A 12303-nucleotide genomic window follows, 5' to 3' on the forward strand; every position below is an offset into this window, starting at 1 on the left:
TCCGTGAAGAAATACTTCCTGACATTGGTTCTGAATCTTCCTCCCTGGAGCTTCAAATCGTGACCCCTGGTTCTGCTGATTTTTTTCCTACGGAACAGGTTTGTCGTTGTCTTTGGATCATTAAAACCTTTCAAGTATCTGAAAGTCTGTATCATATCACCTCTGCTCCTCCTTTCCTCCAGGGTGTACATATTTAGATTCTTCAATCTCTCCTCGTACGTCATGCGATGAAGATCCTCCACCTTCCTGGTCGCCCTTCTCTGTACCGCTTCCATCTTGTCTTTGTCTTTTTGTAGATACGGTCTCCAGAACTGAACACAGTACTCCAGGTGAGGCCTCACCAAGGACCTATACAAGGGAATAATCACTTCCCTTTTCTTACTCGATATTCCTCTCTCTATGCAGCCCAGCATTCTTCTGGCTTTTGCTATCACCTTGTCGCATTATTTTGTATTTATTTAGTATATTTATTAACCACTAATCCACAAGAATCCCTATAAGGGGTACAACATAAAATCACACGATATAGCAATGATAAACAAAAACAACATAGGACAGAATGCAAATATAAACCACACAAAAATAATCAGACCTTTAGGCTAGAAACCAGGAATGATAACTTTCAAACTGGTGCGGAGGCACACATCGGTGCATTGCCGTTTTATGACTTGTGTGTGTACAGTATATGCTCATGTTATAAAATAGCATGGCTGGGCACACGAATGGGTGTGCAAATCCCACTTTTACTGCGTAAGCAGGGGGATTTTAAAAGGGGCACAAGCCTACACCATTGCAAGTTTACTAGTTCGTCCACCAGTTTGCCCAGTTAACAGCTAGGTCCCTCCAAAACCCCCTGGTTTGATAGACACCCCCCCCCCCCCCTAGTTACCCCAGACCCTTTAAATCCCTCGTAAATGACTTGATCCTTTTATTTTATAACTTACATGTCATCCACAGCAAAAATAAAGTTTTGCAGCAGGGGATCTTGGTGTGTGCTGGGGCGCGCAAGTATGTACGTGCACATTACTTGGACAGACCTCGAAATGTCCATGCCTTGCCCAGACCATGTCCACACCCAACCCCCTTTTGAAAACCTTTCAGATATGCATGCAGCGGGTTTTACATGCATATCTGGGTGCTTTTTAAAATACGGTCAGTGCGCATGAGCCTGACTTCTTCGCGCACCCCCTAATTAATGTGCGTGCCAGGTTTTTTTTTTAATTCACCTTTAAGCTAATAGATCACAGCATAACTCACAAATCTGATTGAAATATAGTGCTGCTTCATCATTCAGCTAGACCAGTCCACATGCATCAGTTATGCTCATCAGCCAGCAGATGGCGACAGAGAAAAAAAGGCTGGCTGACATCGCCCCATAGAGGGACTCATGCGGCACTCAGTCTGCTTGCATTCTCTTTCTCCAGCAGATGATAGGCAAGATATCTTGTGCTGTGTCTGAAGCTTTGTTTTTAGGCGGGGTGAAGAGAAAATTTGGATTCCGCCAGCTCCTGGGGTGATTAGTCTTGCGATTCCTTCTCCTGATTAATCTGCTCCTGGGGTGACAGCTTCCCTCTCCTAGTGGAGCTCAGCTTTACAACCAGGGGGCTTCCTTTAGAAATCGGTTCTGTACCAGTTGGGCTGTGAGGACCCTCATCCACCACCACCACCCCTATTCTGAGTGGTTTGGGAGAGCTTTATATCTCTTCATTCCGTGTCCTTTCTATCTGGTTTTTGTTTGCCTCCCTACTTTGCCTTTCTCTGCAGCCCCTTTGCTGCTTCTCTTCAACCCACTTCCAAGATGTTTCTGCTTCCAACAATTATTCTAAAAACTCCCTCTATTGACTCATTCAGTCACCTTTTATACGCTCATAGGACTGACCCATCCTTTAGGGCAGGTGTGGCCAAATCCAGTCCTCAAAAGCCATAAGCAGGCCAGGTTCTCAGGATATCCGCAATAAATATGCATGAGCTAGATTTGCATGCAATGGAGACAGTGCATGCAAATCTTTCTTATGAATATTCATTGGGGATATCCTGAAACCCTGGCCTGCTTGTTGCTCTCAATGACAAGAGTTGGCCACCCCTGCTTTAGGGAATGGGCTCGCTAATCGCTCCTACATGACTCTGCTCCAGTTGAACTTCTTATTGCTAGAACATTCCCCAGTTGAAACATGTAGCAGGGCACAGTGCTGCTTCAATGTTATCTGCTCTTTTGAGTTCTATTGAATTTGCTGCATACAGTAAATCTTTAATCTCAGTAAAGTGAAAATTCCTTTTAGCTTTACATTTGCTGTGTCTCAATAATCTTACATTCCTGCTTAAACCAGTTTAGTTTTATTACTTCAACATGCTTTATTGGCTAGTTTCTTACACAATTTAAACTTACATTTCAGACAAAATTTATTAGCCGTGCCTTGGGCTGATGTAATTTAGTCATCAGTATGATAAGACCCTAAGTTATGTGTCTTATTACAGCAGATTTGCTCAAAATTTGAACATATGCTAGTCAATTTCTGGCAGCTGATCTCAAAGATTTTTCATAAACTAATCTCCTGGCTTTCAGCACTCAGCAGTTTCCCTGACTCATGATATGACAGCAGATCAAGTTTATGGTCCATTCATCACATTATGTCTACAAAAATTAAACCTTCAAATTGCATAGTAACAAAAATTAAAGATAGACAGACTGTTTAGAAAATTGTAGACACAGTGCATGGCTTCTAACATGGTAAAAGAATTTATATATTTTTTATTTTGTCTGAGATAAAAAAAACAAAACATGTGGTTACAGAAAGGTGAACAGATCTGGTACATTCTACATGCGGGTATGACTTTTCGTATAATGTAAGGAATTTTTCCTCTAATATGTGCAAGAAGGAGTGACCCTAGATCCCACCTTAACCTGTGCAGACCATTTGCATACAATGGAGGCAGTGCATGCAGATCTTTCTCATACATATTCATTGTAGATATCCTGAAAACCTGGCCTGTTTGTGGCACTCGAGGACTGGATTTTGCCATCACTGAGATACGAGGCTGTTTGTTTATGGGAAAGTATGGTGGCAGGTGTATGTATATGTATTAGAAAGGCTTTAGTTGTGATAGAGAGCAAAACTGCATGAGAAAGGATGTAGTTGATGTGTTTATGAAGATAGCTGAAATAATATTTTATAAAACAAAGTATATTGAAAGGGGTGCTTGAAAGCCAAGTAATGAGTAATCTGTAACCTCCATCCCACTTCCCCTCTCAAAGCATGAGGTTTAGTGGGGGGTCCAGTTATGGTCCATGGAAAAGTTAGGAACAGTAATCAGGGAGAAAAACTAGTATACAATACTGAACGAAAAATTAACTAGTTGAAATAGACTGACATCCATCAATTGAATCCCACAATCTACCAATATAATACAATATAAAATACAAATTTTATTTGAAAATTTCTTTTTAAATTTTACACAATTTTTTAAAAATTTTTGAGCTCAAAAAATAACATTAAATATGGCCAATATCCAACCACCTAATTTCACAATTAATTCAATTCATTTCTTTGTATATTGAGATCGTGGCTGATGATTTTTCGCCACTTAAATGTTCAATTGATCTTTTAATTATATCTGTTGAACAGTTCAATCGATTCTTTTAAACAGTTCAACAATGTAAACCAATCTTGCTCAATGGCATTGCGATAATTGAATTTTGAACCGCAATTGAACTTCCGAATTAATTCTTTTGAACAGTTCAACAATATAAACCAATCTTACTCAATGGTATTGCGATAATTAAATTTTAAACCGCAATTGAACTTCCAATATCACAAACATTTATGATTGCATCATGAACATTTCTATAAACCAATTGCAAAATTGAAATTAATTGTATCTTTAAATACTTTAACATTTATCTGTGTAAAAATTTCACTGAAAAATAGTCCCATTTATATAATTTTAGGTGCTGGAACAAATTCAGCTCCCAATGATGACACTTCTTATCGACCACAGTTCAAATTGTGAATTTCAATGAGCAAGAAAATTTTTTAAAAAGTTTTTCTGAAACCATGAAGCCACAGTGTCTTCCCAGTTGGCTTCCGGTAATGGGATTTCCACAAACTGAATAAATCTAATATTGATGTCACCCGACAGTGATGGTAACAGGAAAACCTGTTTAGATGATGGCAAAAAAGCCTATATTGTCCCGACAAAAACTTATCTTGTCATCTTTTAGCCCATATATCTTTCGGCTATGCGGTCCACTTCGTAACCTTGGCTGAAGTTACCGCATTTGCTTCAATTTCTTAACAGAAATTGTTAACTTCTTAACAGAAGCTTCTTAACAGAAGCTTCTGTTAAGAAATTGAAGCGAATGCGGTAACTTCAGCCAAGGTTACGAAGTGAACCGCATAGCCGAAAGATATGTGGGCTAAAAGATGACAAGATAAGTTTTTGTCGGGACAATATAGGCTTTTTTGCCATCATCTAAACAGGTTTTCCTGTTACCATCACTGTCGGGTGACATCAATATTAGATTTATTCAGTTTGTGGAAATCCCATTACCGGAAGCCAACTGGGAAGACACTGTGGCTTCATGGTTTCAGAAAAACTTTTTAAAAAATTTTCTTGCTCATTGAAATTCACAATTTGAACTGTGGTCGATAAGAAGTGTCATCATTGGGAGCTGAATTTGTTCCAGCACCTAAAATTATATAAATGGGACTTTCTCCCAATGCCTCTGAGGAACCCATGCAAATTGGGCGAACACCGTTAACCGAAGAAGAGAGGAGGCGACGGCGCACCCTAGGATTGTGCCTGTACTGTGGTACTAAGGGTCACTTGCTGGCTCAGTGCCCCGTACGGCCGGAAAACGCTTGAACCTAGGGAAGAGGGAGGAGATCTCTCTAGGTTGCCTTAGTCCTGCTCCTCAATGTACGGTACCTGTCACCCTGGAGTACCCAGGGGGTTCCTTCCAGACTCTAGCCTTTATAGATTCCGGAGCTGGGGGGAATTTTATTCTGAAAGACTTGGTATGTCAACTGGGGCTTCCTACTTTACCCCGGAAGCCTCCGCTCCGAGTCACTTCAATCCAAGGAACTCCATTATCAGGAGACATCTCAGAGATTACTGAGCCTATCACACTTCAGACCGGAATTCTCCATACTGAGAGACTCTCTTTTATGCTACTGGAGAAGTCGGTGCACCCTATAGTATTGGGTCTCCCTTGGCTGCAACAACATGCTCCAATTGTTCACTGGGACTCTCTGCAAATCGCTCAGTGGAGCTCCTATTGCTTTCACAACTGTTTGAAATTACCTTTGAAACCAACTCTTCCACTCTGTCAGACTCTCTTGGAACTGCCACCTCAGTACCAAAGTTTTGCGGATGTATTCTCCAAACAGAAAGCGGAACTTCTTCCAGTTCATCGTCCGTTCGATTGTGCTATTGACCTGCTTCCAGACTCCATTCCCCCAAGAGGTAGAGTCTACCCTTTGTCTATCCCTGAGACGCGGGCGATGTCGGAATACGTATCTGAAAATCTGGCCAAGGGCTTTATCTGTCCATCTCATTCGCCGGCGGGGGCAGGTTTTTTCTTCGTGGCCAAAAAAGATGGCACCCTCAGACCGTGTATTGATTACCGAGGATTAAATACCATCACCAAGAAGGATCGGTATCCGCTTCCTCTTATACCTGAACTTTTGGACAGACTTCAAGGTGCTAAAGTTTTCACAAAACTTGATCTACGTGGAGCCTACAATCTCGTTCGTATACGCCCCGGGGACGAGTGGAAGACAGCTTTTAACACCCGGGACGGTCATTATGAATACCTTGTAATGCCGTTCGGACTGTGTAATGCGCCCGCTGTCATCCAAAACCTAATGAATGAGGTACTACGAGAAATGCTCTATTCTTTTGTCATCGTTTATCTCGACGACGTCTTGATCTACTCTCCAGATCTCGTCTCTCATCGCCGTCATGTCAAACGCGTCTTGCACGCATTAAGAGACAATCACTTGTATGCCAAATTGGAGAAGTGCCAGTTTGAGTGCGAGACACTTCCGTTCCTGGGTTACATTATTTCCTCTTCTGGTTTTCAAATGGACTCGGAGAAAGTTGCAGCTATCACTAATTGGCCTCAACCAGTAGGGTTAAAGGCTCTCCAACGGTTTCTTGGTTTTGCCAACTTTTACAGACACTTTATACCACACTATTCCCAAAGAGTGGCTCCTCTCACCGCACTCACTCGCAAGGGTGCCAACACTCATGCTTGGTCTACTTCAGCTTGTCTCGCCTTTGAAGACTTAAAGAAGGCTTTTTTACGGGACTCTTGCTTGCGCCATCCAGATCCACAGCGCCCTTTCGTTGTGGAAGTTGATGCTTCTACGTTGGCGGTTGGGGCCGTTCTTAGTCAGCACGATGCTTCAGGCAAGCTGATGCCTTGTTCCTACTTTTCAAAGAAATTCTCTCCTGCCGAGTGCAACTATAGCATTGGGGACAAGGAGCTTCTTGCTATTAAACTCGCATTTGAAGAATGGAGACAATGGCTCGAGGGGGCTAATCACCCGGTGACCGTCTATACGGATCATAAGAATTTACAGTACTTGGCTCAGGCCCAACGGTTGAACCCTCGTCAAGCTAGGTGGTCATTGTTCTTCAGCCGCTTCAACTTCATACTTAAGTATCGCCCCGCTGAAAAGAATGTTCGAGCCGACGCTCTATCTCGTACTTCTCAACCTGAGGAGGAGGAGTCCCTGCAGCACATTCTGGATCCCGCAAGTATTCAATTAAATCTCACTCCGCTAGACACTTCTTCTAAGACTCCAGTGCCTATTAGACTTCGTAAAAGGGTCCTATGTTGGGGTCATGATTCTTTAACCGGAGGCCACGCAGGAGTACAAAGGACACTAGACCTCATAGCCCGTTTCTATTGGTGGCCTGGACTACGTAGGGATGTTTCTCTGTATGTAAGTTCCTGTCCTACCTGCGCACTACAGAAACCATTAATTGGTCCCCAAAGGGGGTTGTTACAACCATTACCCGTTCCTACAGAACCGTGGACGCATATTGCTACAGACTTTGTGGTAGAACTTCCACCTTCTCAAGGCAAGACTGTGGTCTGGGTTACTGTGGACCGTTTTTCTAAAATGGCTCATTTTGTGCCTTTACCCAAACTTCCCTCCGCTACAGAACTGGCGTTGCTGTTTGTTCAGCATATATTCCTCATACATGGTTTACCTCTGGATATAGTCTCCGACCGGGGACCCCAGTTCACCGCCAGATATTGGAGAGCGTTATGTAAAAAATTCAAAGTACAATTAAGCTTCTCGACTGCATTCCACCCCCAAAGCAATGGCCAAACAGAACGCATGAACCGTTCATTGAAGTCCTTCCTGAGAGCATTTATCAACCATAAGCAAGACAATTGGGTGGATCTCCTACCTTGGGCGGAGTTCGCCTACAACAATCAGGTACACGCCGCAACCGGAAGATCTCCATTCCAGGTTGTGTACGGCAAACAGCTGAAACCACCTTTGCCGCTACCAGGACCCGTCTCCTCACCTGCTGCCCAGTCAACCACTGACCAACTGGGTAGGCTTTGGACTTCTACACAGCACCGGCTCCAAAGGGTGGCACTCTCCTCTAAACGATTTGCCGACCGGCATCGAAGAACCGCGCCACAGTTTCTCCCAGGAGACAAAGTCTGGCTCAGCACTAGACACATCCATCTCCGACAACCGTCGAAGAAGTTGGCACCCAAGTTCTGCGGACCCTTCCGAGTTGCGGAGAGAGTGGGCATGGTGTCTTATCGGCTACGCCTTCCCAATTCCCTGCGTATTCACAATGTTTTTCACGTTTCCCTACTGAAGCCAGTCATACTTTCTAAATTTCATTCTAGGCTACCTGATTCCTCTCCGGCGCCCTCAGCAGAAGATCCCACCTTTCAAGTACGAGAGATACTGGACACTTGCTTTGTTAACAGGTGTTGGGAGTACTTGCTAGCATGGGAGGGGTGTGGCGACGAAGACAATACTTGGGAACCAGCTCGTAACATCTTAGATAAAGCTCTTCTTCATCAGTTCCACCTGGACCACCCTGACAAGCCTGGCCCTTTAAAGAGGGGGCGTAAGAGGGGGGGTACTGTTGCTATCCCGGTCGCCAGACTAGCGACCGGGCTCTTACCTTCCTCCCGAGGCTCCCGGGGCCGCCGCGCTCCGCCGGAGGTTTGGGCCTTCTTGGCCGCATGGCAGCGGCGTCTCCCTCGTGGAGACGCCGTCGATGCCGATTCCGACTCCTCCCCCCCGGCCGGGTACGCGCGCGCGAAGGGACGGCTCTTGTAGGTCCAGCACCCGGAAGTGCTGAACCGCCCCTTTGCTGACGACAGAGCCTGGCTAGGTATATAAGGCAGCTTCAGTCTCTCCTGCCTTGCCTTGCAACGAGGTCGCTCCTGTGAGTACTTAGTTGCTTCCCTGGATCCAGCTTGCTCCGTTCCTGCCTGTTCCGGTCCTTGTTCCTGTGTTTCCAGCCGTGCTTCGTTCCTGCTTGCTCCTGTCTGTGGTTCCTGCCTTGCTCCGTTCCTGCTTGTTCCTGCCTGTGGTTCCTGCCTTGCTCCGTACCTGCTGGTTCCTGTTCCCGCTCCAGTGAATCCACTCCTGCTTTTCAACTTCTCGTCTCCCGCCAGCCTTGACCATTGGACTTCTGCTTGACTCTTCTCGTCTTCCACCAGCCTTGACCATTGGACTTCCGCTTGACCCTTCTCGTCCTCAGCCAGCCCTGATCACCAGACCTCCTAAGTCCCAGCGACCCGGACCCCTACGGGCTCCTCCTGGGGGGGTCTCGGGTTTCCAGGGCGAACGCTTCTACATCCACGCCAGATCCGTGCCGCCTCCCGGCTCCTTTTCCATCGTCTGGACTCCGCTGTTCAGACAGCCGGGCCAAGGGTCCACTAAACAGACTTTCTCACAACACAACAGATATAATTAAAAGATCAATTGAACATTTAAGTGGCGAAAAATCATCAGCCACGATCTCAATATACAAAGAAATGAATTGAATTAATTGTGAAATTAGGTGGTTGGATATTGGCCATATTTAATGTTATTTTTTGAGCTCAAAAATTTTTAAAAAATTGTGTAAAATTTAAAAAGAAATTTTCAAATAAAATTTGTATTTTATATTGTATTATATTGGTAGATTGTGGGATTCAATTGATGAATGTCAGTCTATTTCAACTAGTTAATTTTTCGTTCACCATGGAAAAGTTAGCCACTCTATTGAGCATAGGTCAAGGATTCATTAAGAAGCTACAGAGATGAAGAGAAGCCAGCCCTGACTGAGACAGGGGATCCTGCCTGCGCTTCCTTCCATCTTCCAGTTTACCCACTTCATTCCCCAGCTGACAACAGTGATAGCATTAGAGGGTCAGGATTACAGAGTCATGGCTGAGTGTTCCTGTGTTTGCTCTTCTCTCCACAGCATGCTCTTCTGGTTTTAAAAATGAAGCTTGTAGATGGAGAAGAAGAAGAGGGTCATCCACAGCCTCACTCAGAGTTGCTCTATATTATTATCAGGGCCAGAGCAAGGGTACCAGGCACCCTAGGCAAACCTTCAGTCTTGCTGACCCTTCCCCCCCCCTCCCACGCCTCGACCCTGACTTCCTCCCTTCCAATAATAGTAAAACCAATATTTTGAAAAAGAATATTCAAAATAGCTGACAAAACTTTCAAAATTAAAAACTCATATTTAAAAAAAAAATTCCAAACTCCAAAAAAATTATTGCAAAACTGCAGATACATCAAACAACACCCAATGATTAAAACTAACAAGGATAGAAATCTGCCAGCTCTCCATACCAGGGGAACTTTGATTACCAGATGCCCTGATGGGGTGGGAAGGGGAGTTGTAGTGCACAAACTTTTATCCTCTTTCTTTTTCACATACACACACGTTCTCTCCATGCACATAGGCTCTTTCTCTCTCAAACACTCAAACACTCATACTCACTCCCATAAGCTCCCTCTCTCTCTCTCATTCATACACATCTCAGTCTCCTCCTCTCACTCAGACACTAACCCTCACTCCCTCACACAGGGTTCCGATCTCACTCACACTTATCCTCACTTTCTCACACACACACACACACACTGTGTCTCACAAAAGCTCCCTCTCTATTTCTCTCATTCACACACAGGTTCTTTCTCTTGCTCAAACACACACTCACTCTCTTATACACACACCTTCACTGCTCACAGGTGCCCTCTCTCTCTCTCACTCACATGCCCTCACAGCTTACAGGTGCCCTTTCGCTCTCTCTCACACATCCTCACTGCTCACAGGTGCCCTCTCTCTCTCACTCACATGCCCTCACTGCTTACAGGTGCCCTTTCGCTCTCTCTCACACATCCTCACTGCTCACAGGTGCCCTCTCTCTCTCACTCACATGCCCTCACTGCTTACAGGTGCCCTTTTGCTCTCTCTCACACATCCTCACTGCTCACAGGTGCTCTCTCTCTCTCACTCACATGCCCTCACTGCTTACAGGTGCCCTTTCGCTCTCTCTCACACATCCTCACTGCTCACAGGTGCCCTCTCTCGCTCACTCACATGCCCTCACTGCTTACAGGTGCCCTTTCGCTCTCTCTCACACCCTCACTGCTTACAGGTGCCCTTTTGCTCTCTCTCACATGCCCTCACTGCTCACAGGTGCCCTGTCTCGCTCACTCACATGCCCTCACTGCTTACAGGTGCCCTTTCGCTCTCTCTCATACATCCTCACTGCTTACAGGTGCTCTTTCTCGCTCTTATGCACACCACACCAGTTCTCTCTCAGACACATACAAATGCATAGTCTTTCTTGGTCTCTCATTCTAGGGTTCTTGCCTCTGTGTCTTCGCCGGCATGGCTCCACACCCACAGCTCTGTCAGGCCTCTTCTCTTCTTCTTCAGCCACAAAAAGGCTTAGGGTGAAGCCATGACAGATGTAGCTGTTCGAGTTTTATAGTTGGAGAATCTTTAAGAAACATGAAGCTGCTTGATTCGACCCACCAGAGAGAAGTTAAGTTTATCCCTTGAAGAAGGACTTTGTTTTGAAATGTGGTCACATTGGGTTGCTTTGGCGGTGTCCAGAAAGCTAAGTGTGATCAGACAGTGTAAAAGCAAGACTTTTAAAAGCACATTGCTCAGAAAGCTAAATGTTATTGGTATGGCAAAAAAGCAAGATTAATAAATGCAAATGAATTTTTTTTAAACCTTTTTTGAGACATTAACTGTTTGAATATAAGGTGCGTTGGTGGCAGTTAATGATTATATCAAGACCACAGTAACCTGGAGAGGTACTGTAATGGCCATGGTTGAAATTACCCCTTCCACCATAAAATAGTTTTCAGCAGCTAATGTGCTAAGTTCAGGGTTGAGAAATGTAGTTTGATTGATTGTTGGTATTATATTAACATTCCTTGTGTGGAGATTTTAGTTATTGGTAAATTTGCACAAGGCAGCAACTCCAAGGAATGAGAAGGGGTAGCATCACATGACAAGACTGGTGGAATGGAGGTTGCATCTGGAGTCGCCTGAGTAGCAGCAACACATGTTATTCCACACAATAATGCTCTCCAGTCAGCCATCCTGCTACCCAGGGGCAGATTGCAGGAAATATCAGCCTAGGGAATATTTTTCAAAACTGGCCCACGGGATATCTGACTCCCTAGTGCACTTTCTCTGCAGCACGTGTTTCAACAGCTCCCTAAAGCATGCCAAATCGACACTGGAACCTGGCAGAATTAAGCCCAAATATCTCTAAAATAAATTTCACATTTTTCCTAAATAACTAAGATATAGAGCATCCCCTAGACCAGCAATGAGTAAACAAAGTTGTAGATCCTGTTCCATCCATTCAAATCGATTAATATACATGAAATAATCCAGGGGAGGAGTCAAGATGGCGGCATGCTAGTTGTGCCTACTCTGCTCGCGGAAAGTTTCTTCTAAATTTGTTATTCTGTGACCCGTTTTATGCCTCCGAAAAGGAAGGAGAAAGTTAGGGTGTATCCTTCAGCACCTGCGATCCCAATGGGGCAGCGCACCATCCCGCAGTACATGACGTTCTACCCAGAATCGGAGGTGGCGAATATCTCTGCGGCTGAGTCCGGAAAAGGAGCCTTCGTCTCATCGTGGGAAGTTTCCATTAGCACCCCCGTCCTGCGGAAAGCGATGTTGACTCCCTCGCAGAGTGCCCCGGAAACGGTGTTTGCAACTAATGAGCCAGTGAGTTCAGTCACAGCTGCAGAGGGAACAACCGCGGAGCCTGTTAGCCAAACATCA

The sequence above is a fragment of the Rhinatrema bivittatum genome, chromosome 2, assembly GCF_901001135.1.
Source record: "Rhinatrema bivittatum chromosome 2, aRhiBiv1.1, whole genome shotgun sequence".
NCBI lineage: Eukaryota > Metazoa > Chordata > Amphibia > Gymnophiona > Rhinatrematidae > Rhinatrema > Rhinatrema bivittatum.